The following is a 6869-nucleotide window of genomic DNA, read 5'->3' on the forward strand; positions in this document are numbered from 1 at the left end:
CTGTTCTATGCCCTCTGACAGATCCTCTGAAATGTTCACGGGAAAAAAACACTAGCTTTTCTCCTTTTATGGTATGCTCATTAATATTTAGATAAGCTGCGCATTGATTGGTTGGTTATCAACGAGTGAAGCTGGGAGCAAAAACGCAACATGGCCAACAGCAGCACTCGCTGAAACACCGAAGTTGGAGACTTGAAATAAAAACGCGCAAATAAATCTATTGTGTCTACACAACACTGTTTTCAACAAATTGACTGTATGTCATTTGAAATGATAATATAAACCAGGCTAAATTATCACACATTCTACCTTTGCTCTTGCGTTAACTAGCAAGCTAAACTTGTTTACATGCCTACAGTCTAGGTGTTACTAGTAACAGTTACTAGCAATGCTAACGTATCCTGTATCTAGAACCTGCCTTTCTCCAGTTCTTTCAAATAGATTATCTAGACAGGCGTTAGTAATAAGACAGACTGCTGTTCGTTTTCTGGCTATTTTTTCAGAAGCTTCCCTTCTAATGCCGACTACAGCTAGTCTAGCTAGAGTCATTTGATGTGTGTAGAAACGTATTTAGCATTCTACCTGGTATGCTATATACAGTTAGCATAGAAACGTTAGCATTGCTAATAACTGTTAGCACAACATCATACTGTCCTTATAGCTTGCAGTTGCAATGAGCATACGGTCGGAACAGCACCTCTTTCCGTGGTCCATTTTCAATATCCTTGTTATAATTCAAAACGTTCTTCTTTGTAATTCCTTATAAGTAGCCTACACAGAGCAGCGAGCAGCTAAACTAGTATCGGATATAGACGCTACCTCGGGCTGGTCTGGATGTAAATTCTGGGGCGTGACAAAGATACAGACCAGAGCCAATAAGAGGGCGATCACCAGTCCTCAGTAGGACCGGTAGCTTTGTTGAAAAGCTAGCGTTTTACAGCCACATTTTTTCTTTTTGAGATTTGAATAGGAAAGAGGTGTCAATGGACTTTGATATTCACGGTACGTTCAGTTTACCCACCGAACTGTTGTTATTCAACTATGACAAGGTAAAATCGGTTTTGCAGTCAATTGCCCCTCTAAATAAAGTCGCCATTCTATTGAATATCAAACCATGTTTTTCTTTTTATTGTATACTTCAATGGTAAATGAGTATGAGTATGCCCAGCTGTGCAAGTATTGTAGCCTCGATAGGCTACAGCGAGTAACTGAAACTAATGTAGGCCTATCCCAAAGAACAGACCTAATGTGAAGCTGCTCCTGCTGTGAAACTGCCTATTAACTTTCTGTCAATGTAGCCTGTAAGCATACACTCCATTGATTAAGTGGTAACCCACAAAACAACCATAGACCAACCAAAAGGTATGATTGATTTAATGTTGTTTTGGCATTTGGGTGCATCGTAAAATGACGTTGAAACTGTTGTATCAACCAAGAATCGATGTGCGCGTTTGAATCCATTGACGTCGGAAAACGACGTTAAAACAACGCCTTTCGCGATGGAAAAACAACATTGATTCAACGTTGTTTTGCTAACTGGGGTTCCATTATGAATGACATTGACAGCTTCTATATTTCCTCGGTTATTGCAAGTCCTTCCTTGGTTGTAAATAGGAAGATCGGTTGAATACGGGTGGTAAAGGATACGTAAAAGCACAGATCAGTGGTTAAGTAGTAGGCTTTAGGGTATTATTCGAATAAATATTCTAAAGCCTACCTCTCAAAAAAAGAACACGGCAACCCAGATAGCACACATACGTCGGGCCGACGTCGGGTTAAGATCGAAACGTTGCGTTCTAATCATAACGGCTGCGTTTCCCAGATTCGTTAAGAAGCTCTTAAGCGCTAAGAGCTTCTTAGGAGCGCTGTGAAAGAAGGACGTGTTTCCCAGAGTCGTTCTTAGCTTAAGAAGATCTTTCACTAAGAAGGAAATGTAAGATCAGACTGACCCACTCTTAACAGCCTTCTTAGCGACCAAACGCTCACTGCAGCCGCGTCAGGGAAAGTTATATCTGACTCAAAGGAATACTAAAACCATGCGTGATGATAAATGTGCGCCCACAGCTGCAGGACACTGACGCAAGAAAAATAATAGCATAATAAGAAAAATAACAATATAAAAATAAATAATTGCCCATGTGTTCCTGTAGCTACATAAATAAAATGAATCATCATTACTATCACTCATTACGTTTTCACAAATATTCGGCATCTGCATGAGTTTACATTAGATATAAAAACAACAACCCTGTGGTATTTCACAGATATCAGGGAAACTGACAGGTGTAATTGAACTCAGCTGGAACCTCATCAAGAGAGGCTCCACCTGCCAGTATATATATAAAGGCGTTGCTGAAGTTGCATATTCTCACTGCTAATCAACAGCGTTGCCGTGCGCAAAGCCAGATAGTTTATATAAATGCCTATGTGCGTCAGCACACACACACCGGAGGTACAGCTCCTGGCCGCGCTGCATTTTTACGCAGTGGGGAGCTTCCTGGAGGTTGTGGGGGACGGCACCATCCTCAGCAAGGCATCGGTTTCACGGAGTGTGACACCGATCCTCCTGCTCCATGCTCGGACATACATCCAAATGCCCACCAAACGGGACGAGGTCCGCCAGGTCCACAGTGGATTTTATGTCATGGCTGGGATCTCCCGGGTAATCGGTGTCGTGGATGGCACACTGATCCCAATCCACAATCCCTCCCTGGTGGATCCGTGCTGGATTGGGAGGAAACATTACGCTGCCATCAACACCCAGGTGGCAGTGGACTACGATGGCCTCATCACGGACATCATTGCCAGGTGGCCAGGAGGCACACACGACAGCTTTGTGTGGGCCAAATCAGCTGTAGGGCAGAAGGCTGGCAGAGGAGCATCTTCCTCAGAGACAGTGGCTACCCTCTCTGGAGTTACCTTGTGACACCGATGATCAACCAAGCAACACCACAGGAGGAGAGGATCAATGAAGCCCAAACACACACCAGGACCCACATTGAACGGGTGTTCGGCCGGTGGAAGTGTCGTTTCCGATGTATCCATCGTTCGTCGGGGGGGCTGCGCTTGTCACCTGTAAAATGTTGCTGCTTGATTGTTGTCACAGCCATGCTGCACAACAAAGCAGTGCGCGTTGGAGCAGATAAGCGGCCTCCTGAGGATGATGATGGGGAATCATTGGAAGATGAAGCCCCCAACCTCGCCCCCCGCGAATCCCGAGCAGCACTCTACCAAGCTGGTGTCCAGACCAGAGCTTGTCAATCTCTTTTGATGTCTATCAGCCCCTACCCCGTCACCACCAGTCACCAAGCACTGATATCAGCACCACCCTACTCCCAACAATAAACCCACGACCACTACCATCACACAACCCATATCAACTATCATGTATAGGGCTCAAGGCCGTAGCCATGGAGTCAACATTGGGGGGAACGAATTACACTTTTTGTGATAATTTCGGACAGCGTGCGTTGCCTGTCGTAACATAGCACATTTCTATTCTTATATCAATATATCACAGTGTTGTGCGTGATTCATGCGCTGATAAAGTGGTGGGTGATCGATTTTCCTGTCATCGATTGATTTAGTTTCAACACCACGGCGGTGGACAGTGTAGCAGAGAGTCCACAGACAAAGCATGGTACATCCACACCTTCCCCTACCCCCGATGAGGAAAGGGTCTGTCCCCCTTTGTCCTTATCTCCCAGAGTAGGAGCTTCAAATTCCTGACCCAGCATGGGGTCAGGAACAGAGACCATGGTCTCACATTGTCAGAACGAAGGGAATTACTTGAAGGAACTTTCTTGTGTGGACTTACAAACATTTTCTGAAGGACTACATGGCTCATGGACACTAATTCAAGGACAGTAGTCAATGTGTTATAATGTGTTTGTCTCATTTACCTAGAACGTTGTTAATTGATGTTTGATTATAACTTCCGGTATAACTTCAGGTATAGTTAAATCAGTCAATCTTGGTATCAAAATAATTGTATCATACTAACAAAACCAGTTATGATATACCAGTTATATACGTTGTATTGTTATATTCTGAAGTTTGAGCATTCCAGGGACATTTGAGACAATGGAACTCAAAACTATCAGCCACTTCACACCTCTGGGTAGGTCCCAGGACAACGCCCAGGTGGAAGTAACTGACCAATGAGAGAGGTCACCTTCACAGGGATGACCCCCCTGGTTCTTTGGGGTATTTAACCCCCAAACGTACAATCACCCCCGCTCGTTCGTAGGATCAACTGGAGGTGCACACTCTAGTCTATTTCCTCATAACCTGCACATTCACTTTGCGCCTGGAACTTTGACGAGAGATTCCGTTTTTATTCGTTGGACATAACGAACCATTGACTCTGTTCTTCAAACCGACAAAAGTAACTGCGATTTGCAATATTTCTTACTTGTGACATATTGGCATGTTGTGTTTGAATTGTTGATGTTTGATTGTATTTTACAAATGATTTAACTTAATCATCGTTAGGTCAGTTTCCATTGATTGTCCATTGTTACTACAGAAGCCTCTTCCTCTCTACCTCTTCCTCAACTTCTCCCCCTCCCCCTTCACACGCGCTCTACGCAACCATTGTGTAGTGCGCTCACATTAGAATCTAGGCCTACTGTACTGCTTTAGCCCAACTAACCCATAACTTACCTGGTATGTGTTCACTATAATTACATTCTCTTAAATAAATCATTGTGTATAATAGTTGCTCATCTCTCACGTCAATTCACTACTTAAGATTAGACTGATTATTACGAGTGCTATTTTATTAAACAAGGTTTCTTCTGTCCCTTCCACGAATCAGAGGTGGTGCCCCAAGAACTACTATACTTTATTATAAACTAAGTATTGCTAATCTTAACCGTGCAAACCACACTACAACAGCTCCCACTAAGAGCTTCTTAAGAAACTTCTTTGGCGGGATTTTAAGAAGGCAGTTAAGAACGCGTCTGGGAAACACCCCTATCTTAGCGTTCCTTCTTAGCCGAACCCTACTTAAGAGCCTTCTTAAGTCCTTAAGAACGATCGAATCTGGGAAATGCGGCCAACGTCGGATAAGCATCGGCAAATGGTCGGATTTCTTCTCATCTCTGTACTCTATTTCACAGTCGCAGATACATCGGCTCATCGTCGGCTCAGCCGCTCATCACTGACTGTTTCAGGAAGAACGTTCTATTATGCTCATTGTGTTGTATTGCAAGCATATCTACAGCCAGAGACTCGCGAGTCAGAGGCGTTCACTTTTTAAACCGTCATTTATCTTCACAAAGAAGGAGCAGTCGTTGTTAGGTAAGTAAATGAAAGTAGAAAAATATCTAAACGTTTTGCGATAAGTAGCCTATGCCTACAACAATGTGTAAAGTTACTGTAATGAGCTAGTTAGGTTTGAGTGAACGTTATGCTACAGAGCTGGCGCAAAAGGAGCCCAACCAGCTAGGCTAGTTCGACACTGGTCAGACATTTTACAAAAATGTAGCTACTAACTAGAGCAAAATAAACATACACTATACATGTTATGTCAAAGTGTTGTATTGTAATAAGTAACCTAGGCCTACATACACATAGGCTAATACATTCTGGTTTAACAGTGATGTCAGATTTTTTTTCTTATAATTTCGGCAGTTAGCCACTGTAATCATGGCAGTCAAGACAGTCAGAGGGCGGCGGAGACCAACGGAACACGCAGAATTGTAGGCAAAGCTGTATATTTATGTTTCTCTGATCTCCCTTTTCTGTGTTGGAGTTTTTTTAAGAGCTTGATGACATCAACATCCAGTCTGATAATAAAAGATCATTAACTTGAATTGTGTTTCTTCATTACCCACACACAGAAAATCCAGGTTGAATCAAGTAGCTAGCTACTGCTAATAACCCATTGTATGTTCATTTGCTAAGTGACATTTCAGATAGATAGTGAAATATTTGCAGTCTGAGAGATCCGAACTAAATAAATAAATGTAGAGTTAAGAGGAAATATCTGTAGAACGGCCAGTTGGTACAGTTTTGATTCATCATCCAGACATCGTCTGGAGGTCGGTTTTGATCAATTGCCGACTTCTCGGCGACGTCTTGCCAATGTGCAAACGATGTCCATACGACGTCGGGCCGACGTATGTGTGCTATCTGGGAAGTTATATTATGAACTCCTTTTTTTATCGCTTAAAAAATGGAACAAAACCTTAAATGAACACGAAAACATTTCACCATTGTTGCTCCATTGAAATGAATTGGGTAGGCTAATTAAAACGTGCCAAGGTCACAAAATATTCTCTCCATTGAAATGCACTGGTTGAAAAAACGTGGCATAGTCACAAAAAAAGTGCTAATTTCGTGAACGTGTCACGAAATATTAGATTATTTTTCTTGACTGGGATCACTATATGAAACGCGCGATTGTAATCTACTGCCCTTCTGCTTGTTTAAGGTCCAGGGTGGCTCATTATTAACACACACGGCTTAGCATATCATTAGACAAATCGAGTAATTCCAACCTTCTAAACTAGGCCTACTGGTAGGACAGGAGGTGCCCTACTAATTGATTCAAATGGGTGATTTTTTTTGTGATTTGGTTCGATTAAATCTACTGATTTATTCTGTAGCGGGTGGTTTACATGCAAAGGTCGAGCTTGGGGCTATTGCACAAAAGTAGACTAAAGAAATCCAGGATAACTGAAAAAGCGCAGCTGGAGTTAGTGTGATCCGTTCATAGCGGCTTATTCGGTTGCACGTTTGCCAAACCAGGATGAGAAAGTGAAGCTATGTCAATCCAGATGTACATAGTTGGGATAAGTGCACCTTCACGGCTTTCTTAAATAGACCATGGTATTGATCACAGATTGATTGATGCAGAAATG

This window comes from Hypomesus nipponensis, chromosome 17, assembly GCF_054491055.1.
Source record: "Hypomesus nipponensis isolate SF chromosome 17, ASM5449105v1, whole genome shotgun sequence".
NCBI classification, from domain to species: domain Eukaryota; kingdom Metazoa; phylum Chordata; class Actinopteri; order Osmeriformes; family Osmeridae; genus Hypomesus; species Hypomesus nipponensis.